General features: G+C 39.9%; 1 protein-coding gene across 2 annotated transcripts in view; it reads right to left on the bottom strand.

Moving 5' to 3' along the window:
- The window catches only part of map1aa (microtubule-associated protein 1Aa), a 71,849-nt gene that overhangs the window by 27,926 nt on the left and 18,996 nt on the right, over positions 1-24,927 (bottom strand). Inside the window, exon 1 of one of the 2 annotated variants that reach the window (XM_088920698.1) lies at positions 10,704-11,000. The exons of the other annotated variant lie outside the window; for it this stretch is intronic. The gene's annotated coding sequence lies outside the window, so the exon portion shown is untranslated. Of the gene's footprint in view, positions 1-10,703; positions 11,001-24,927 lie in introns of those variants that run through there. 2 annotated transcript variants of the gene reach the window in all.

The raw sequence follows: 24,927 nt of genomic DNA, 5'->3' as shown, positions 1-24,927 counted from the left end.
CATTAACGACTCCAGACACTGAAATAAAAAGGGAGAGGTTTTTGTGTGGAGTTCCACTGTTGGCCCCTATCATTCTTTTTGTCACACTGTAAAAGGTAGTCCAGCTCAAGAGGCCATTTTTGTCCATAAAACTGGTTCCAAATAAATGCTTTCTTCCCTTCGTGAAATTGTTATGTACTGTACAGTAGGAAGGAGCTGAAAAGATCAGAAATCTGGGTGGCAATTTTCAGACATCAATGAGTGGTACCTTATGTTGCTGAAAAGCACTTAACAAAACTGACAGTCTAAACAGTTATAATGAGGAACTCAACCAAACAAGAAACACAAAAGCTCTTGTGAGTGGGGACAGAGTGTGAATTTGTATGTGTGGAGGAATGTGTTACTGTAAGGCTCAAATGAAGAGATTGATTAACTAGATCAAATGTAAGTACCGAACCACGGTTTATTGTAAAAGATCAATTAGCAGTAACATTTCATTCATTCCATGATTCCAAGTGTCAGAATCTATAATATGCAGTATTACAAGCTCATGGGTCGCTTTCTAATATGTATGAACAGTGTCTGTTATTTAAAGGCAATATATACCGTACAGTACTGTATTTCCATCCTTTTTCTAACCGCTTCATCCAATACAGGGTTGTGGGGGTGCCGGAGCCTATCCCAGCAAGAAACGGACACAAGGCAGGATTCACCTTGGACCAGATGTAAATGCATATATGCTATATAAATTAAAAAGAGAATAAAATACTATTATGAATATGAAGTAACGACAAGTCCATGCTTTCCAACATAACAACCTAGCAGGGCAACATTCTCTTCCTACTGGTAAACAGAATCCGTTGTGTTCACTTACAGTGCTGAACACTCATACTATTATATTTAGCTTCTCGATGTTTTCCAGATTCTTTGCTTACCAAAGCCCATCTCTGCAGGATTAAAGCACCTCCCTAAGCATAGTGAAAATCTGTGCTTATTCAACAGAAACAGAAAGTGATAGGTTGTGGGTGCCATTAAACCTTCTGAGCAAGAACGCGTTATGTTGGATTTATCTGTTCTGCCCATAAATCCCACAACTCAGGATGAGACTGCAATCCTGCACTGAGTGTAGGAAGCCCAAGGGGAAATTTCTTCCTGCCAATTGTCAGGCATGTATTAAACAGGTTACTTCTTCGCTGTTGACAAGATGACAAACTATGATTTAACACATCCCTGCCTGAAGGACCAAGGAGTGTGTGACAGAAACGATTGAGGGACGAGAGGAAATCAGTGGGATGTCACTGTATGCACAGGTGTGTGTCCACTGCATTTTCTAAATGGACTTTGTGGTACAGGTGTTAGTATGGTAAGTCAAGAAGTGTTAAAGAAAACAGGACAGTTTAATAGTAAATGACAGACCTAAGAGCTGCTGTGGTTAACTCATTTTTTTCTAAAGATATTCTATATTCTATTATTCAGTAGGGGAATGGGTATGATCTGGAAATAGCTATATTTCTGGTTTCATTCACTAATTCCAGGTAACAATTCAAATTAATTAACCAACATTTGCTTTATCATTCCTTTGTAAATTAAAAATGATTTATGCTTAGCAGTACAGGAACAATTTGTAAGTATGCACAGCATAACTATATACAGTACATTTGACCTATGAACAGTATCTGCTGGCATTGTCTTACACTTCTGCTGCCTGGGCTTTGCTGAAAGGTGCAGCTTTTCTCTGTGGTTGTTTACAGCAGCAGTTCTAATGTCCTCAGACAGCCTCCCAGACTCCTACACAATTCCAGCACTGGCTGCTGGCCTCCCCTCTGTGCTGCTGTGGCTCAAAGGCTCGGAACACTGCTGGAACATTTTAACTGCGTTTCCCACCCCCCATCACACACAAAAACACTTTCTCTCTTGCTATGTAAACAAGCTGACTGCTGCTTCCAGCTGAATCTGACCAAAGAAAATCCAACCTGACCTTATAAGGGAGGCCTAGCCAACATAGAACATAGATGATGGATCCACTTCTATTACAGTATTTTCCTCACAGCATTAGTGATAATTAATAAATCAGCTGGAACAGCTCAAAGAGACTCTCTTAACAGGTTTAATAAGCTCACTGCAAAAAGCTGCATCCCCTTATCCCCACACGGTGCCGAATATGAAGGACAGTAAGTGGGAAACAGATGGAAAGATACGGCACAGGTGATGGGCTGGAGTTAAATGGGAAACGCAAAGAACAGGTTAGTCTCAACCTAGCAACAAATCAAAATGCAGTCTTACAATTGGTGACTTTTGCAGGCAGCTTAGAACTGAAGCTCTGGTGTTGATAACTATGGAAATTGAACTAGAGGACAGAATGATGACATTCTAGCAGGGGGAGCAGAGATGTCCTTCTCTGGTCATTTCTGTCAATCAGGAGGTTTTGTACCATTCCTACACCTGACAAAAATCAGCCATGCATGCTAAGCAGGATTTTGACCAGCAGGTTTTGACAGGACATGACATTTTAACATTTCCATAGCTAGGGATCTCAGAGGCAGGGCTCTGGGTCTCTTACACACACACTTTGGGTGTCCGAGACTATCAATTAAACAAAGATGGCAGGACTTGATACTATGGATTTGAGAGAGAGGAAACTCAAAAGTGTAGAGCATTTCAAAAAGTGTGATCTTCAAGGCAATGGGTTTAGTCCAGACAATTTAATACCGGGGGTGTGAAAGCAAAACTAATTCAGTCCTGTAGGAATAGCAGAGGAATCAGAGGATTAGAGACAGAAATATACACAGAAGAGCTGAAAGTCTGAAATGCAATAAATGAAAATCTGTTCTGGATATCTGAGAGTCTGCTAGTTCAGTGCAACATAGAAAAAACAACCTAAATAAAAAATAACAGACCAACTATGGCCAAGCTAGGTGACAACAGGTGCAAGAAAAATACATAGATCTCCATTAGACATATTTCATGTAAGGTGGACTGGGAGGTGGTTGGATCATAAAGGTCATGTAAGTAAACACTGCACTATGTGACTAGAATAAAAAATAACTATATACAGCATTTGACATTTGTGAAGCTCTACATATAGGAAAACATATCTAGCTAACATAATACATTGTGATTCGTTACAGTTTAACATGGAATCAGAGAGTGCTTCTCAGCTCTGACCACAAACAAATACCCATTTGTGCAATACTAATGAAAACATACAGCCAAAATATTAGTGCTCACCACAGAACAGGATGAGCTTCTCCAGATAAAATGCTGTGTTCAGTGTATTCATTTTTCCCTCACCCAGTGTAAATTACTTAGAAGGCATTAGTCCATTAGTCAAGCGCAAGGTGGGGGAATCATTATTTTTAAAAGAATAAGAACCACAAAGTTCATATGCTTTTCTTTCCCTACATATATAGTCTCCTGTGGTGCAAAGATTCTGGTCAATAATGATCAAAACTGGTGTTTGCAATTATTATTATTATTAACTACTGTTAAGTTCAATTCATATTCATTTTGATTTAAGTGCAAAAGGCTTTGGGCCACAGGGATTGTACGTACTGTAGCTTCAATCCCACATGCATTTTCAGTACGTGAGGACACGTGCACAATACAGCTCCTTCTCCACCCCTTTCAAGTTTCCACTCTCCACAGATGACTGAATAGAGTAAAAAAAGCACACTCCCGGAATTTCCACGGAGAAACAGAAGGAAAGAGAGATTATGTCAGCTGCTAATGCCAGAGCCAGAATCGGGTCTTTTTAACACTGCAATCCAGAGTGACAAGTTATTCTTTCCAGACAGAATGGCTCCCTGGGGGGGCAGTGACATCATATGTCACTGAGGCCCCCACTGTCCCTTTGTGCCCCAGAAGCCAAAACCTCCTGTTGCTTTCCAAAACCCATTCAAGTGTGCTTTTACACAGCAATGCAATGAAATCAGACTTTCCTGGCTCACGATTCCAACGCTGCCTTCTGAACAACACCTCTGGACAATCTCAGAATGCTTACGGACATTTCCTCTCAGTTGCTCTGCATTCACGTAACCTGCTAAACCCCTCTTACATTATAGCCTTGTGTATTACATGCTTAAGCGATGCTTAATCAATGGCACAAAGGTCTCCAGGCTCCCAGTGAGGCTCAATTCATTTGCCTCTGTGTTCCGATACCAAGCCAGACTCTTTGAAATAAACGAATGAAAAAAAAACTGCATTCGATAAATGTAATTTGTTAACTTTCATTTCAGTCGGTTGGTCAAATTCTAATAATGATGAAACGATCCGGCGAACAAAGAGAGAGTGGGCTTAATACTTTGGCTTTAGCTCGCTGGGCTGAGTACATGATGGCGCTGGGCAAAGATCAGGATGTTCAGCGGCTTTTATTCTTTAATGTGCAGGAAAGCCAAACTGTGACATTAGAATTTGACCTCCACCCCAACTTCTGTTCAATGACAGCAGGTGGTGAATCTGAAGCAAGGGACCTCTCTTGATTGCTTCTCTCTTGAATTTGATGTTAACAGATAATCCAATAACAGATTTACATTAACTGAAAGTCCTATTGCAGTTAAAGCTGTATTTAGAGAGAGAAGAAAGAAAACAGACAAATTTCCTTCTTTACACTGGAGACAGAACAAGATACCATCTGTGTATGGATACAGTCAACAAGTGCACATTAATTAATATGAGTCCAATCAAATAGCAACCGTATTATTATTATATGTTATATAATTTTTATAGTATATATTATGATATGTTAGTATAATTTTTACTAACATACCTGTTCATGTGACACTCGGCACATGTTTTAGAAAAAGCAATTGTGCCCAGTGATGCAGTGTTCTAATACCCCAGCAATGAATCTATGAACAGGCCTGGCGGGGGACACTGTACTGATAATGAATGTTCCTTCTGAAAAGCACAGTATTACCATTGCCCAAAGACCTAGCTATTTCACTGGTTTATTGCTATTTATCAGGAATAAAATACAGCTCCCAATAAAGTAAGAGTCTGGTTTCCAATAACAGCAAGAAAATCAATGCCTTAATTTGAATTATGGTTTGCATCAATCATTAGACTCTTTTCTGGAAGCAAGTTATCAATGGATCATTTTTTTGTGCATAAGCATAATGTCAGCAAGTAGCTGTATTACAGGATTATAGGTATAAATCTGATGTACCTGTAACGATAGATGTTTCACTATACATTCTGCTAGACATCACATAATTTATTCACTGGGTGGCAACCACATAATGGGATGAAAATGTGGCTACTTTATATGAAACAATTGTGTTAAATATTTTTAACTCGAGCACCTTATAATGGAAGACAGGTGGCAGTACTGATTGATTATGCATAGGCAATACATAGACAACCATAATAAAAAGCCTAAAGAAATGAGCTGGGTAGCACTACAGAAACATGCATCTATTGTACACATCACTTAAACAAATGTTTTTTATGCAAAATCCTTTTTGGCCCAGAATCTATTTTTTTTTAAAATTTTATTATTACTTACATAGAGTAGTTCGTTAGCTAGCACACATTTAAAAGAACACATCCAAGTATAATTTTCACCACCGAATCTGACTTAAAGCTCTAAAGCATGTATTGTATTTACAAAATCTTACACTACTGTAACAATGCATCTCGTTCCAAGAGGCTTTGTGTGGCAGCTGTTAACAGCTAAGCAGCTATAATCACCAGTTTTAATAAAGTTTGACTGCTGTTCCAGCTGGAAACAGAACCAGTATCAGAATATCTAGAATAACTTCATTACCACCTGTTCTAGATTTCAAAGAACAGATGTAGTAGTTCTCCGCGAAAAAAACAATAGTGCACATCTTTCAATTTATTCCTTCTTTGTTTTTTCTTCACGTCACATAGAGACTCTTTTATTGCAATTTGTGTGTGACGTTCTGCTTTTTTCTTCAAAGAGCAATTTGTTTGTTCAGGCGGGGATCTTATGAAAAAGATACACAGAGGGTGATTGATTGTTTTGTTTTGCCAGATATGTGAGTTTTTTTAATTAAACCCTCCCGACATCTGCCAGAACGGATGCCATCACTTCAGTGGTGCAGCTATTTTCAGTATTTCTAAAATGACATGTGCTGCTGACGCAGTTTGCACACCAGACATTGCGCAGAACTTCATTAACCTTTCCCACATTTTAAACAACATTATAAACAGTAGAGTTTTGAAGTTGGTTTGAACCTCAGAAAAGCATGAAATAAATTAGAACAGGAAGTATTCTTGCATCCTTGCAGTGCTAATCAGTAACCAGTAAATGTCTCAAAGTCCATCTTTATGAATTAAACCTCCACCTTTTGTGCCTCTGGCCAAGTGAATGAATACGCGACACTTCAGTCCACAAAGACAAGTCCAGCACTTGTGTGTACTGAAGAGATACGTGGGCAATTCATTACTTGTGCAGAATGTTTCACTGTCCGTCCCTGCCATCTCCCAGCCTCTTCATCCTGTCATTCCTGTCTGCATGGTTGTCCCATCTGTCTGTGAATCTGTCTGCCTGTATTATTAGATACTCTCCATTCCATATGTGTGTATCTGTCCATCTCTTAGCAAGTTCTGTGATTAAGGTGCGAATTAATGACTTTTGATTCAGGCAAAGATTTTTATTTATGACACAACTCCAGCAATTTGTAAGGGTTAAACTTAATAATATTGATAGTTAATTAAGCAACAAGGGCTGATTTTTAGAGATATATAAGACTTTTTGAAAAACTATATGATAAGCCGTTTTAATTTGTACATATCTCTTGACAATGCAAATCTGACAAATCTTTAACGGGGCTGTTTCCCCACCATTCCTCTCCAGGTTTGTTGTCGCTGCATTATTAATGTCTCAGCTCTAACTTGCGGTGACGACACCTCTCAGTCTTTCTGGGTCTGGGACATGGCAAAATGAGAAGCAGCCCCAGTGGGGATGTGAGATGATAGATTGAGGCCAGTCAAGAACAAGGGAGCCTGCAGAGTTGAAGGAAGAGACGGGGATGTGTCACCAGCACCTCTGTGCTCTAACTGGCATTGCTCCCCGGGCCTAGCGGGCAACACCACAGCATTATCACTGGGGCAACTTCAGCACGAGTAACCAGCTGGCACAAGAGTGAAAGGATTAACAGTCAGGCAAGCATACTGGCACCAGGGCAGAGTGGGTCCCCTAAGAACCTAAACACCCCCTGGAAATATAGAAGAGCTCAGCACAGTGTGCACAGAGCTCAGCACAAACTCTCACATCCAGTTCCTTCACCCTTGCTGCTAACACAAAGCAATTATGGCAAAGGCAATTTCATTCTTAGAATATGCATACTGTATATAGGGAATATATACTGTATATATACTGTATAAATAAGTGTATTTCACCTCAATTTTGACATTCTGCAGCTGTGATTCTCTCTGATGTTTATTCCTAACAACTGCTTTTACACACAACTATCCCCATCCCTTGGCATAAAGCCTTGAAATATTCCTTCTCCTCCGTTCAGCTCTCCGGGGCATGACCACCCTCACCCGGTTTAACGCAAATGGAATAGAAAATATATAATTACAGATTTCCAGCACCAATTAACCATAAGTAAGACCTGGAACAAAACTGGGAAAGGTAACATGACACGAACAATGAATAGTTCTAATTGGGTTCAATCGTGGCTGTGGGAGCAATATCTCTGCATTTCACATGTTTTCTGGAACATAATGTGCCAATTGCTGCGAGATTTATAGATGAGAAATTTGCTGTCAGAAGCATAAATCATGCCACCCCCCCCATATTTCTTTTTGACAAATACAAATATAGCATGCTTGCAGTGACAGGTTAAGGACGTTTGATGTTGACATTGAACAGTACTATTCCTGAATGGACTGAGAGAGCAGCCCATTATCACATGAGAGTTATATCGATATGTAACCTGTGTTTTATCTCTCAAGGTGTGCTCTTCAACAGTATCCTTTAACACTAATTAACTCTTTTTTCAAAGGCTTTCTGTCAAGCAGCAATAACGAGAACAAGGTGCCTCTGTATGATGACTGACAATGGGCTTTGTGGGACCTTCATGTAGTCAGAGTGACTCTGCCTTTCTCTATTAGCTAATACAGAAAGCTTCAGGAACAGGCGACCTTGGAGAGTGGAGCTCTTACAGACACCTTGTGTGGCTTTAAAATATTGTCATTTAATATTGCTCCAAACATTGAGCTATACTCAAATAATCTTTATATTAGTACTTTAAAACGCTTTCCCTATAAGCAGTGAAAGTACTCTATCTTTTCAGTTTCAGGACAGTCAGGGTGGTTTGTGGCTGTTGCTTTCTTTCTTTGTAGTGACTGACTTTGTATGTCTGACTGCCAAAGGGGTTCAATGCATTAAGTGAACAACAACAAAAAAAGAAATGCCAGGGAGAATAAAACGACCCTTTGCCACAAAGTAGAGCCAGAAAACTTTTGTTAATTCAGAAAATGTCATCAAAAGGACAGACTGCAAGGAAACAAATGCTTTTGGAAGACGCCAAACAATCTCAATCATGCAAGACTGAAAAATGATTATTTTTCAACAGCATTCATTCCACTGCCCCAAATATTTATCAAAAAACTGAATGGCAATTGATGAGACTGCTCAAAGACGGACCTTATCCACAAAGCATTAAAAAATACCTAGTTAAAATAAATGAATTTCTACTACAACTACTAGTATGTACTTGGCTTTGATAAAGCTATTATACTGTCAGGAGTCATTCTCTCAGCAGTTCCATAACAACAGAGGAAAACTGCTCCTTTATTTTTTTCAGTGTTGACAAAACACTTTCATATACATATTCATAATATACAAATATATATTTTCAAGCCCAGATTCTTCCCTCTCCAAACACGAATCACACAAAGGGAATATCGACTTAAGTTTAGTGAATAATAATACAATATGTAAACAAGTCTAATTGCCAGTACAGTAGAGTGTAGGGGTATTTTTTCCAAGTGGCGTTTTATTTTCTACACACAAAAGAAAATGTTGTCAAATCAAAAGCACTAAGGAGGTCAGTGATGCCAGCCTGGTGTGTCCTTGCACTGGACCGGCTGATAGATACCGCGGTCTGCCCTGCAGACGGTTCCTTCCTTCGGTTTGTCCCGAGAGTCAGAACCTGAGCCTGAGTCACACACTGCACCCCGCTGACTCACACAATGGAGCGGCCTGGGACCGACGCTCTCGCTCCCCGTCTCACACACGCAAAACACGACCGCTCGGTAGTTCATGGCATACCCTGCAGAAGCATCAATCAACACCCCATATTCATACTTAACGATGAAGCAGTGGAAAGGGCTCTGCTGTAGCGACTGTAGATTAGTAGGAATTTCCCGTAACAGCAGTAATAACTGAGGTCAGAAGAATAAATGACGCTTAAAATAGACTCTTAATGTCTATTACTCAGCGCGAACTTGTGATATTAAAATTTTCCAAAATTACACGACATAGCAGATATAACTTCTATTATGATGCAATAATAATGATAATTTATATATATATGAATAATACAACCGTTATTTGTTTGCTGTAGCATATGATATTTTGGCCAGCTAAACAACACAGATGCGTCAAGCTTTCTGCTGTTAATTACGCTGCGGTAGCTACCCATGTATAGTACAGCATATCTCTGTTGCAGTTCGTATTTGTCAGCTGTTATCTGTCTTGATTGCATCCACGTACTGTAGCAATACTAACTAGCACTCGATACCCATCTATCTCCCTGCTCATTCTGAGGCACGTCCTCCCCAGGAAGCAACAAACGAGCACTTCGGCGGGTTTTGCGTCCTTCTCTCTCTGAAGACCAGTAGCATTTAGAACGAGGTCACATACCAAACGCTTTCCAACTTAAACTTAGCCCCCGCCGAACACGTAGCCCAGATTCCACATAAAGGATGATGTTTGCATAACGCCCATCCATATATTAATACAATTTATATGTAAATCAAACGGGGGGGCGGGGTGCCCCAGAAAGCCAAGACTGAAGAGCTTAAATTATCAAATGTAGGCTGTACCTCCAGCATAGAACACGTCAAAACATTTATCCTTATTTGTATTTAGAATTGGGTTACTGACACATTAAAGCATGTTATATACACATAAAACGACTATATACGATTCTGCGGACATTGGGTATTCTGCACACCGACAGTAGCGACTTCTCTTCCAGTCTCCATCACCTCCAGATTTCTTTCCGCCTCCAGTTAAACCGAGACCTTATTAGATCGGCCAGAATCCATCTCCACTACCTCTGAGACATATGTGCAGGTTTAAGTAGATGTCTGACTATTTAATTACTTAATTCTTTCTTCGGCCAGGAACCTGCATTCTTCACTTGTTTACGTCCAACACCCCCAAGAACTGAGAGCACCCAAAAACCGCGAATGAAATGCAATTTCCTAATTCACAACATAGATAAAATTAAGATAAAATAAGGACACGCACGACAGATTAGTGGAATGGCGAACAGCAGCAGAAACAGACTGTAGGTACGCACAACCATCACGGTCTATCATGCTATCCTTATTCGATTCCTCCTCTCCCGTCACCTCAGCATCTAACAATTCTATAAAACAGCGCAAGAAATTCATTGCGACCCAGAGGAAACAGAATGCAGCATATTCACTATAGAATAAAACTGATCGGATTTTTCTTTATGTCTATGTAGCAGTTACAATACCAGGTTGTTGTATTCCTCTTGGAGATGTGTACGTACCGTTGACGAGGCAGCGCTATTTCTACAACAGCTTGCGAGACTCGGAGCCGAGGCAGTGCAGAGCTAGTAGCCGCTCGTGTGCGCACGCCGGTCGGGCGGAGAGAGGGAGGGGCCCTGGCGAATGGATGAGCCGATACGGAGACAGAGCCGCGCAGCAGAGAGAGAGAGAGAGATGCAGTGACACAGTCTGCAGCCTCCAGCCGGTCGCTCTCCGGCTGCGGTCCAGGGAGGGGCCGCCCAGCTACTCCGACAATGCGCCAGAGGTTAACTCCTTCGCTGCTGAAACCTTCCCGACTAAATCGTGCCTCCTTTACTCGTGCCCTTCCTCCAGGGGTGAGCCCATTGCTTCCCATCCATACACACACCAAGGAAAACAAATATTTCCAGCTAAAGAAAACTGAACTTCCCAAGACCTTATTTTTCAGGCTTTCTCCTCCATTAAATGTTCAGAAGTGAAGCCTTCACCTGAAGCTTAACATTTGTCCTACTTACTTACGTTTAGGTTTGCAGGTTTGAACGCAGACAGTGCTATTGGCTGGCTGAGTTTCTGATGTCTTGTCTTCAGGGAGTTCTTGTTAGTTACACATGTCATGGGAACTGCGAACTGACTCTCTGGCACTGTCTCCAGTCAAGCCCTGCCCCCTTCTCCTTCACCCCTCATGAGATACGTTCATGTCAGTTGATCTGTGAGATCCATGGGTGTTACATTAATCCTGGTCCAACAGAAAGTGTCATACTGTAGTCCATGAGTATGGAGAACAGTCACTTGTGCTTGCTAACTTGTCAGGACTGGAAAGTGCACACTCCATATACCCTTCCAGGCAGGACACATAGAGTACATACTGTATACATAATATGTGGTGCAAGTAGAACAATTTGTGCTCATTCCTTAGTGTTAGAGCACCCTACAACATGGCTAATAGCCAGATTTTTGTACATGTCTAATTCAGACGATAACCAAGAAAATCAGTTGGAACAGTAACTGTGTATCTGTATTGTAAAATGCTGTTTTGCACTATTTTTTTTAAATATTTCATTTAAAAGTGTTTCTAATCAAGAATAAAGCAATAATGTCATCAGCACTAGACAAAGTTTAAGATCTACCCTCTTCTAACTGTGTGTTCATTCTGCCATCTTAAATCCACGCCATGCTCTATGTTTTAGCGAGGATTGAAGGTGCTATTGAAAGCTCACAGACTACAATCCAGATGCTCCGCTGACAAAATTAAAATGCGGTATTTTTTTTAAATGGTTAAATTGAAATAATGAGAACGAGCACCATCCCTTTTATTTACATTCTTCTATTGTTTTACTTTCAGTCCCTAAAACCCCATCATTAAAAAGAGTTTCTCACAGAATGTCCAAAGTAATTCTAGTTCTCTTGAATGGGTCAGTGAGAACTGTGCACTCTTAATGTATAAGATTTTTATCTCTCTTATTATATTCACTACTTGGGTTAACTAGGAACTTATCGCCTTTGGGTTCTTATTAATATTTCATTTAAACATTATTTGAGTGACCACTCAAAGAAACCATTTTAGTTTACTTTTTGAAGATATTTCTGTGTCTTGGCCATCCCAGGGCTCATAAAGATCCAGTTCTCCCTTATTTGAATGGATATAATGCAGTATATGCAGGCGCCAATCCCAGCGGTAAAATAATTTATTGATTCAGCCCAAAGTCCTTACACTTGCCATCTGAGAATCAGATGCATTTAGAATCCATTACAGGTCATGTTGTGCTGTACTGAATGCAATTCCTCCTGCAACATGCCTCCTTGACTATGCATTATGTGGAATCAATTTGTTGCAGGAAGGAATTTCTTTCAGGGGGACACATTGTACACCCATGGTGTTCCATCTGCATGTTTTTATTAAAAGAGCTTGTAAAAGCTTAACAGCAATATAATTGTGAAGTGAATCATGCTGCTACAAGCTTACTTTTACATGAGTACCAAATATCTAGCCATTAAGAGTCTATAGAATCTGGAAAAGAACAGTTCTCATTTCTAAATACCTCTAAGAAACTGCTGAAACAAGGGGCAGAAAAGAAAACACACTCCCATGTTTTTCAGTTACACGATGATTTGGTTTGGGAAATAATAGCATATAACATCTGTGTTAAATAAGGTCCCTAAATATCTAAATGGTGTTTTTTCACAACTATTGTCCTGATGAATACAAAAATGTAAACATTTATTGAAGGTACCTAGCTAACATGATACACCTTGCCTGATAGGTCGATCTCGGGAACATATCTTTCAGAAAATACAAAAAAGTTAAAGAAACATTAAGATTATTTTCAAAATCTCCAGGCCTCTTTAGTTCATGCTTGTGGTTAAACTTTAAATTATATGATCTGACTGTAATCATAGGGAATACAGAATGAATAAAAAAATCCTGGTTCTTCAACCTTAATTGATCCCTAAAAGCACTTAATCTCAATATTAAAACATGTTCCTATTAGTTTCATAATGGAATCCAAATAGTTAGCAACAGAAGCATGGGTTAATTCAATGTCTCTACTACTCTCTCTCTGTGATATATTCATTCTGCAGCATACTGCTCTTTGGTCAGCCCTCACAGTTCTTGCATCTCTGACTGAAAGAGCTCAGAGAAAATCAATAAGGGACATTTAAATTCATGTGCTGTGTGTGAACATCTTCAAAGAGGATGACATACAAGCTGTTTCTTTCCAGAGCTTTGGGGTCCAGTGACTCTTTTGCTTAACGTGCAGTCAAAAAGACCAGGAAAGACACAATGGCAAAGAATAACACCTCCAAGGGCACACTCAATTTGAAGATGTTTTTGAATTCCCCCAGGCTTCTTTTTTGTGGGAAGATAAATGTAAAGATGGCTTCTGTTTTTATTGACAGCCAAAAGTCATCACTGATAAAGCACTTGAGTAAAGATCAGCTTGTCTAAAGCAATGATTTCTTTTCTTAATAAGAATAAGGGTATACATTTTCTGCTAGAACAAAGACTCAATACCTAGTGCTGTGTATCTGTCCTGGCCTCCAATTAACAACAGTGTATAGAAATATACAGGAGATAGTGTGGAGGATGCTTTCTCTGATGAGCTCGCCATTGCTCTTTTCAGCACTTTGGGTGTTTATTAAGAGAAGAAATGAATAGAATGACCCTTCCAGAGAAATCCACACTCTGGAAGGACCTGTCACACTTTTTGATATTATATGTATGTCACATATACATGTACAGTATTATGATGACTGTATATAAGAAATATACTGTTGCATCTAAGGTCACACATATACTGTAGCAAATGCTGTAGATAAATTTTGCATATATGCAGAAAATGTATTTTTAAAGTTTAGCTCTATATACTATTATTGTAGATTGAAATATTTCTATAAAACCAGCACAGTATATTAATTAGTGTATTTCATTTGTTTTCTTCATGACTAAAATGTCTGAAAATGTTTCTTATTCACTGATACCATATCCAAGCCAAGAATCACAGAATTTCTGTCCTTTTAGAAAGCTTTACACTGCACTGAATGCTACCAGGCTTCACTCTTGACACTTGTGAACTCTTTTATGTATCTTTATCATCAGCTCTTAAGCTCTCCAACACTCCAACACTCTACTCTATGTTTTAATATTGTTACTTCAAGTGCTCAATCCCACAATCTGTGCCTCACGAAAAGAAACCAGAGTGCGTTCCTTTAAAAAGCCTTTTGACTTAAAAGGCACTGGATCATTTCAATAATATCATAGTGGTGGCACTTTTCAGAATAAGAATAAAAACTCCTTTCTCAAGTGCTTTACTAAAGCTCTGTTTCTTCAACCTTCTCTACTACCCAGCAATCATATCTAACAGACAGATCACTGGCACAGAAACTTTGTCCTACACATATTTTAAGGAGAGGAGGGTGGGAAATGTTAATCTCAGCTAAGGGGCTTGCAGCTATTTTCATATTGCTGATTTTATACACCAAATAATTGAATTATACCCTATTACAAAGTACCTAGGTCTGAGACCTGAAGTTTGTTTAAATCACAGTAGGTTCTTCCAAAATATTCAATGTACAACCCCCACTTCAGTGGAAGTGACAGTCTTTCATTCACCGTTTTGAAACAGTTAACACTGATGGGGGAAAGAAATGTGTCTTTGGCAACCCATGATCCAGCAGAGGAAGTCTGGGCCCTTCTAAACAGAGGCCCTGGAAGGAAAATCAGAGGAGGGGGGGGGGGCGGTGTCAGGGGTGTGTATGTGTGAGGAGGGGGGAGGGTTCAGACTCTCCACACACAGCTGCCTCTATTCCAGCAGCTGCGGGGTGGGACATCTCTGACTGAAATAGTTACCAGACTCTGAAAGTAATATTTCAGCTGGCAGAGAAACACTGCGAGACAGGCAGGGGGGAGCAGTTGGGATGCAGGAATTGTGCGCTAAAAAAGAAATCTCATTCTCATCTCCCAGACACAAAGAGAGCAGCGCCAAAAGCAATTCAGTCTGGAGATAAATCTGAGTCACATGCAGTCTCTGTTTTTGCACTCCACTAAGATGTCCTGATTGACACATTCTGTGATATGGAGACACCTGAAACAATATAAAAAATGACAGTAAAGAACATTGTGTCTGTATTTCATCTGATTGTTTTTATTTAAAGGCTCAGTTGGACAGCAATCCCAATCCACTTTCAGACTGAAACCTCTTCTTCTTTTCAACAAAATTCCTACCAATGTCCATAATGTTAACCATGTGATACTCAGTTTAAAGATGTCAAGACACACTGAGAGGAGTATTGAAAAGCCACTTGGAAGTATGTGCCTCTCAACTTTTATTTGATTTTGTTTAGGAAACAATAATGGAGATAATGTCTAGCCTGAGTGGAAATAAACTGACAACTTTAAATTATTGCATTAGATACATTTACCCAATTTATCACTAAACAACAGCTCTTCTCTTAGTTCAATATTCATCCAGTATCTGTGCAGGCAACTTTGTCCAATTTTGCTTCTTCTGTCTGAGAGCTCTGTTTTCCTCCCACCTCCCAAAAATATTCTGGAGAGGTTTTATGGACTTGGGTGAGTTCTCAGTTTCACCTTGTGCCCTGTGCTTGCACTATATGCTCTGGTGTGCTACAACCTTCAATATGGTAAGCAGCATTCTGATAATTGATGGATAGAAATCAAATGCGTTAGCATGTGATAATGATAAATACATGTTTTTGTTTAATCAGTTTTCACTCATTTTAGATCATCTCATCCAACCCAAACCTACAAAACTGTCTGTCCAAAAATTAAGCAACAAAAAAGTACAGTGAAATGATATGGCAAAGTGGCATTTCTCAGAATGCAAATGAAATTGAAATGTTCATAATGGCTTCTGTAACTTGGGTGATTTTGACAAGTGTTTGTGGGCACACTTCAATATTACATTTGTATCCAAATAATCCAAACTTATTTTTTGTACCTAAAGAAAAACCCATCATTGGATCACTAAAAGAAATATAAACGTGTATAAATTTCTTTCACTCTGAAACACCCCAAATCCACCCACAGCACATCCATTATAGCCACCTATCTAGAACAGCAGTGCTTGTGAAGACATCTGGGGATTGCTGGGGGTTTCACAGGACCAAATGTGCTTTGTTTGACTGCATAGATTGAAATCACAGACAACTGTTTGCGGTCGTGATCTGCTGCCACACCCATCCCACAAATACAGAATTATCTAAGCTATTCAGTCCTTTCCCACACCTCCAACTCTCTCCATTTCCAGGCAGCAGCTGGCTGTAGTCACGTGACAGTGCTGGAGGGAGGGACAGTCTTTCTGGTGGCTCGTGCAGTGTCCATCACTCCACCCCTTTATTGAGCTCCTTGGCAGGGGACAATGGTCAGATAATACTCTCAAGCACAGATCATTTACAGGCAGCATGTGTCCTCTCTGCTCCCTGTGCCCCAATATCCACCTCCCCCTTGGCCTTCCTCTCTCCCTGCACTCCTCTTTAATGGAAAGTGACAGGCTTAGAACTCTTCATTCAGCAGCACTCAGAAATCATCAGCCAGACATCACCACAGGCTCTCTCGCTCCCTCTTACATCTCTGTCTCTGAAGTCACCATGCTACATTGAGCATTTCCAGGAACTCACAAAATTGTACCCAGCAATGTCCTCAGAAGACTTCTCTGTCCTGGCTTCTCTGTTCCTTCTCACTTGAGAAGACTTTTTACCTAAAAAAGTTAAGCAGCTGCATATTAAAAAAAAAGTTTGGCATGAACATTTTGACTATGGGTTTGCTGTGCCCTTGTACAGACTAGTATTTGTACTTTATAATTTTTACCTTTTTACCATTTTTCTACTTCACAGATTTAGTCTTTACCTGTAAATCTTCTGTGTGAAAAGGAAAGATGAATAACTATTCTTTCACTTATTACAGCCCTTTTTTGCTTCTCAGAACACCTGGTTACTTATTGGCCAATATTATTTTAATCTTAGGAGGTGTGTGCAGGTGGTAGCGAGGCATTGTCTACTTTCCAGCCATCAACATCAAACATAGCTGTACTTGGGACTCATGTCTCATCTCATGTTTGGAAAATCTCTTTGGGAGAATGCATTTATTTAAGCATTGTGACATTGGGATCATTAATTTTCAATACACATTGGTAGTCCACGTCTAGAATTAATGAACGCTGTATAGACCATTACACTAAACCACCTATTCAATGATGTATTTGTGCATTTGAAAAGTAAATTTGAATCATTCATACTTTATACGGGCAATTCAGAAGATGGCAATTTATGAAGGCTGGTTGGAATTAGCACGACCAGGACAATTTTAGCATGTATTATATACTATTAAACATATTTGCAATGCATTTCATAAAAAAAAACTTTTGTTAACCCTGTGCTACGTGCACTTCCTGCATGAGTCTGTCACTCATCTCACTGAAGACTCTTGCCTTGAAGAAGTTGAAAGGAACGGATAAGGTTTTTGTCAAAAAATGGAGGTGATCTAGTGACAAAACCAACGTGTATTGTATGTACTGTAAGCATGGTGCAGGGCCCTGTCTGAAATCAATGGCATGATGAGGTTGTACTCAAACAAATCCTGCTGACCCACAGCTCTTACATAGAAACTGCAGAGATATTAAAGACCCAGATGAATAACCTGCACTGAATTATTAATCAGCCCCCACAATGTATGAAATACTTGTACTGTAGAAATAATGCCTCATTCACAAATGATCTCATTATGAAATCTGAGATTTAATATTCATTGCCTCAAGATTTTAATGTTAAAGCTTTGCATTTTCCTCTTGCCTTTCCAAAAAACAGAGAAGATCAATTTATTTCTAAGCGATTTAGAGAGGTTATAATGAATAACTGTTTAGAGTGAATAACATTCAAAGAATCCAAAGTCAGGTTATTTCCAGAGCTGTACTTTATTACATCTGACTTGTTCTAATTTGATTTGTAGTATGAATTTCTAATACAAGTTCTGATATATGAATGCCAGTTTTAATATTTGCATTTTTGCAGACTTACAGGCTAAATATTACATTTCCAAAAGGAAAATTCCTAGAAGTTTATTGCAATATACATAATACAGTGCTGGATGAATTGTTTTTAAAAATAAAAGTACAAGACCTTAAACTGCAGCAAGCTACTGCATTGGAATGCTGCCTGTTTCTTACTGTTTAATATTTTTACCCTTTGCAATGCTTTTATTCTTGCATTTCACCTAAAATTATCTGGAGTATTTCAGTGAACTGAATGAATGACCTTGCATTTATACAGAAGCAGTGCTTTGAAAAAGACTCACAGTTCTCTCTCTCTCTCACTCTTTTTTTCCCTTATGAAATCAACCCACCATTGTCTACAGAAATATGACAATTCTCTAATAAAAACGGGATGTTTCTAAAGAGAACTGGGATATTTTCATGGAAATCTTCATTAATCATACGAAGAGTAGTTATCATTATTTTAAGGATTGTTATCAGTCTTTCCCAAACCTACTACCAGCACCTTCTATTCACCATGTGTTACAAGCCAGCACTGAGAAACCCAAGGGAGAAGGGAAAAGGCTTGCACCCTTCTAGAAGCTCAGCACAACTATCACCTCTGAGAGTACTATGATAACAGGAGACAGTGTGGTCTCCTGGTAAAGAGTGCAGAGTTAAATCACTGGGGTGTGCAAGAGCGATGCAGCTCTGGCATCTGTCAGCCTGCACAGCAATCTTTCACCATGTCATTTTGTGGTCTTCATTAACAGTTGGGTCTGCAGGGCTGAGAGTGTAATTAAGTGGGTAGTGCAGACAACAGCTGAGGGCTTGGTAAAAAAGAAGCAGTGTCCGTCTCAAGGGATGCAGAGAAAGCTTTAATGCAGTTTTGATTGGCCCACCACTACTCCTTCTTTCCTGCAAGTAATACTGGGGGCATGAGGCTCCAGGTCAGAGGTTACAGCTTTCTAACCAGTGACAGATGGAAAGCAGATGGTGAACATCTATCTGTTTAGGAACACCTTTCCTTGGTGAGGTATCTTTTGTTAAGAGAATGCAATCGTTATGAATTACAGGGACAAGTACTAAACCAAAGTTCCAGAGGAAGTCAAACACTGATTCCACCAACCTAAATATAAATATCACACTTCTTGCTTACTTACTGTTTTTGCATTTGGTGTTTATGTCGGGTTTAAAAACTAAAAGTTTCCACTGACTTAGTAAGCCATGAAAACTCCAGCTGATTTGAAACTGAAACCAAGTAAAAGTAAGAAAAAGGTTGCCTTCATTTTTGAATTTGACGTTGCCTCTCACCTGAGACAGATCTTCCTTGCTATTCTCTGTGGGTTCTCTTTTTCTTCCCCCTGCTCCAGGGAATCCAAACTCCAGCGCATCCAACACAGTAAGCCATTATATTCCAGGTGAAACCTGGAACCCCAAAACCTAGCCCACACTGCTTTCTTGCAAGTCTCTTGCATCCAAACCCATCTTCAGTCCTACATCTCTTCACCAGGTGCATCCTTTTCCAAGCAAAATGATTCTAACCCCTTTCTTTCCCTTTCATCCAATGTCAGCTCTTAAAACTCCTCACTTAAAATACTCTATGCACATCGCTCCTCAGATAAGTCCTCCATCACTTATCTTCTCAATAGTGATTCTGCTTCTTCTGTAAATCCTCTGCAGCACCCTGTTACCCTGCCTACAGATTTAAGGCTGTGGCTCCTTCCCCAGGAGAAGCAGAATATTTCTGTAATGACTGCTCAATTACAGAAGGTCAGCAAAGACCTCCAACTTTCCTGGGCACCACACTGGTCATAAACGTTAGTGGTTCAGGTGGACCTCACACCTGAAGCACCTCACACCTGAAGAAGGCTCCACAGCCGAAACGTGTTTTCTTTCTTCTTTTTTTCAGCATGGAATAAACCTGTTACTTGTTCCATAAACGTTAGTGGTCATACACAGAAAAATAGTATACATCCTTCGCACCTCATGAATACTCTCGGATTCTTCTGTAATGTGTTACAAACTGTACCCTATTGTTTTCTTCCTTGGGGTACCATTTGGAGCCAAAATCTGTCAAATCTGTGTCATCCACTCACTCATATATTTGTAGCAGATTTTATACTGTAAGTAAAGGTGTTCTAATCTTTGCATATCATGAACCTTCCCAGAAGTCTCACCTTCCTTCTATCTGTAACTAATTCCTAACCTGTGCTGCTCAAACTAGTTTGCAGGCCAACCCTTTTCAGAAATTCAGGACCAATGCCAAGGACCAATGCCAATCCTATATCTTTTTAGAAGTTCCTACACAACTACCTATGTGTGATAACTAAACCATCTTTAGCACCAAACGCTTTTTGGATATTTCTTTGATTGGCACAGCATCATTTCCTGCTCATTGAGAATCCCAATAGTTGCATTCTAATCCCTTGATTAGTGTCAGAGCTCACATGAAATTCAGACCTCTTTAAACATGCTCACTTTGTTTCATAAGTGAGGATTTTGGCTTCTGTTACCACAGATTCTCATTCATTTCCCTTCTTTACACTCGCTCAACCATTATTATCCAGAGCATGACCTAAACCTTTCTCTCTATGGTCAATTTTGAAATGATACTAAAGCTTCTTTTGGACCTTACATTTCCCTGTTAATTGTACCAACTCTTAACTGTACTGTATATCCTCATTCATATTTTATGGTTAGTCTTTGTAACATAACAATTCTGTTTTGGCATTATATGGTCTCTCTCATTGCTTTTGGAGGCTTCAACAGCCCTGAACTTACAGAAGGATTGTCATTCTCCTAAGCCAGGTGAAATAGCCCCATAAGGTTCTCTATTTAAATCACACCTCTTTTCCATCTTAAACAAGGTTTGACTGAGCTACTAAAATGGAGTTTTTGACAAAAGTCTGGGAGGACGTCAAACCCTAGTCTCTCCCACTTCTGCCTGCCTACATACACATATAGCTCATCTTACTAATTTTGATTTTGCATCTTTCCCTCTGCCTCATTACCCTTGAAGACCCCTGGTTCATCACTCATGAGAGGATTGTGCCAGCCCTATAAGTGTTGGCATTCTCCTCAGCCAGGTGAGTTATCAGAACAAAGCTCTCTATTGAGATGTTTGACCGAACTACTGAAGTAGTTTCTGTCATTTCACAGTACTGAGAGGGTACATCAATCTCAACAGACTTCTATATTTGCTCTTTTTCTGTACAAGGTGTGTTATCACTCGGGGTGTGTTCATGTGTAGAGGCGGAGCTCTCGAAAGAGAGTGACACGTTGCCTTGGTGACCACAGCTGAGAGGAATGAGTGCTAATGGGGGGGGGGGGGGAGGGCCTTAAGAGCATGCCAAATACTTCCCAGAGTGGAGATCAAACCAAGACTTCAGTCTTGTTCTAGCTGCAGACAAAGAGGAGGGAAGATCAGATCTCCCATACGCAGGGACTGGGCACTGAGAGAGCCAGGCTGAAGCAAGACTGCAGCAGATGTGAGGTGCTCTTGATGAGCACTTTAGGCGAGCGTCTGCCTTAGGAGGAAGAAGCAGAATAGCAGCCGCAACTTAACTCAAATAAGGGGAGAATAAAACGTGGGACAGTCATGGTGGAGATTGTGGGAAGGAAGTGTTAGAATCCCAGAAGGGACTGGGAAGAGCGTCAGTCTTGTAGGTGACTGGGCAACACTGGAGTCTTAAATGTCTCGCTCCTCTCAGCTGTGGTTATTAAGCAACCTATCGCAAGCTCCACCTCCACTCCTAACTCTCCCCGTGTGATAAAAAAAAACAGTTGGCGGTAAAGCCTTTAGTTGCAGGGCCCTTAGCTTATGGAATAGGCTCCCACCTCATATTCGGGATGCCGAGTCAATCTCAGTATTCAAATCCAGACTGAAGACCTATTTCTTCAGCCTAGCCTACTCACACCTTACAGCATAGCCTGCCGCAACCAAGGCTGCCGGTGCTGCTGTACATGCCATTGTGTGTCTCTATGCTGGCCCACCAGGTAGATACATCTGTTCTGACCAAACTATCCTATTCTCCTCCCCACATGTCTGGATGGCACCCGGGCTGGGCCCCATCTGAGTTGGATGCTACATCGCCGCCATGGATCCAAGAGGGGCATCATGGATATACAGTAGCTATCATTTAGGAGGATTTTGCTGGTCTACAGAGATCTGCATGGAGTACTGACATACAGAAGACATAATGGATGGATGGATTAATACCCCCATTCGTTTATTTCCCTTTTTTATTATATAATGTTAGCATGCCCAAAGGGGCTGGGCAGCCAGTTAACCTGGGACTCCTAGAGGTTTTTTTTCTCCTTACTAAGGAGTCTTCTGTTCTGTATTCACAACATGTATGGTTACTTGCATTGTTAAGCGCCTTGGGGCAACCTTGTTGTGAAAAGTGCTATATAAAAATAAATTGAATTGAATATCACAAATGTTAAGATTCGGAAAGTTAGCTGTGTCACACTGAATAATACAATGTATGGCAACAGCTGAATTTGAAGTCTGTTTAGACAGTTCTTGCCCTCAGCACTGTGAAATGGCAAGAGGTGATAAATATTAATGTTAATCATTCATAACCATTTAGGAAAAGGATGTTTATTGGTTTTATATGGGTTTATTGTTATGGCATTTAACTCATAGGCTTTCTGCTTCAAGTGTACCAAATGGACCCAGCCTGAGTATGTTATAAAAGGTACAATAACAGGCTATAATGTCTGCCAGTCGGGTTCAATATCATTCTGTCCATTTAGCCATTAAGCCACCACTGATGTTAAGAGAGCAATCTGGAAGTGACCGTCCTTTCTGCCCATGAAATGCCAGTGTTTAGGTCACAAGCTGGTGTGAAGCAGAGTGCAAGAGCTATGCTATACATAGGGAAAAGGGACTGGTGGCTTCCTGTTGTTTCCATGGGAACAACTTTTTCAGAAACCATGGCAGCTGGAAATAGAGGGGGAAGAAAAAACCAGAAGCCATATCCTCCCCCATTAAAAGGTACTCAGGAAGGAATCTTGCAAAAGATTTGATCAAATAATGTGGGCTTAACTTTATTGAAAAATTTAGGAAAAGATTGGGCTGTTTAAATCAATGAGTAAAAACAGAAAAAAATGACACTGTAAAATTCAGATTTTCTCTGCGTGAAGTAATAATTCTGCGTTGCATTGAATTCTAATAATGATTCAAAGCATGCTGACCTCAGTTTTCTGCAGTATATTTTTCCAGTCTTACTTGACTCAGGATAGTTAAAACTTATTTTTCCAAAAAAGTAATTTTCAGTTTCGTATTTCAGGGAAATGGATTACATGGGGGTGTGGAAACACAGAGGATGTCAGAGAGGGAACACTGTATGAAAGGAAATAATTAAAAACTGGTGAAGATTGATTTTGATGACAAAAAAATATCTGAGGTTGTATTAAAAAATCTGCCAGTGAATTATGGGATATATGCTAATTAAATTGTTATGACCCATTTCAATGCTAGAAACAGAAGGTCTCAAAGACTTTGATTCTGCCTTACATTATTGGAGCTCTAATAAAGGCAAAACAGTTGTCTGTGCTTTCCTGCCTTGACAAATTATCCAGAAGCTAAATGAAAAGCCTGCTTAGACGTTCTGTTTCGAAAAATAGGTCATAACAGTTTAATTTGCATAATATCCCTTTATTCTATCATTCTGTCAATCGTGATATAATAATAATAATTTAATTCCCGTGCATCCGTCTACTGTATAAACTACTTCATGTATCTAATCTATATACTGTACAAGTTCAGTACAACACACGTGCTATAATGGTATAGTAATGCTGAGACTAACACATATTGCCTGTGACTCAGCACTATTTCAGGGAATTTTGGGTTACACTGTAAATATACAACGAGCAGTTATAAAAGTGAGACTGCAAATGAAACAGACAGAGGAACTGTTCAAGAAACACAATATAATAAAATCACCTATGTAGAACTATAGTCTTTAACTCTTGGATTTACAATTAGATAACACAAAAATGATACATCCACCATTGATACATAAACATGTCCATGTGTTTCTAAAACACAATGCCAAGTCACAACAGCTCTTAGTCAGCAGATCAAATTCAGCCTGACTTGAATTTTAAACTCTAAAACAATTCTTCAAACAGTGCACTAATCAAATCAGACACCCCTCTTGCTCCTCACTCAGAAGGCACAGACTGAGTTCCTGTGTAAGAAGTACTGTACAGTCTGTATTGCTCCATTCTCCAGCATGAGCCCTCCTTCCTCTCTTTAATTGAACAGTATGGTGTCAGTGTGTAAAAGGGAATGGTTACTTTAAGATAGACAGGGAGGGAGATTAAAAATAAATCCCAGATTCCTGCTAAGCGGATGGCGGCTCGCTTACAGGACATATGTCATCCATTCAGGTGGCTTCCTCATCCCCAGTGCCATTTACGAGCAAGGAGTCCACTGGGCCATGGCACCACTGTACAAGTGCTCTGTCTACGGGTGGGAATGTACAGGCAAACCCACTGTATTTTGGCAAGGTACTGTTTCTATCAGCTTAGTCACTCCAGCCAGTTGCGACTGACTTCATTAATCTGTATTTACTGTCAAAGACAGATCTTCAGTAAAACAAAAGCTGTTTGTAGCCTAAAAACTCCACACACACGGCATCAGCACTGATGACAGCATTGCTGTCATTTCTGAGTTAGAGAGAATCAAGAATATACAAAGCTGACAGATTTAAATCATTCTGTTTGGTTTATGAGCTCAGTGTCC

Source organism: Atractosteus spatula, chromosome 7, assembly GCF_055471065.1.
Source record: "Atractosteus spatula isolate fAtrSpa1 chromosome 7, fAtrSpa1.hap1, whole genome shotgun sequence".
NCBI classification, from domain to species: Eukaryota; Metazoa; Chordata; class Actinopteri; order Semionotiformes; family Lepisosteidae; genus Atractosteus; species Atractosteus spatula.
The sequence above is the reverse complement of the archived record's forward strand: the minus strand, read 5'-3'. Positions and strand labels throughout refer to the sequence as shown.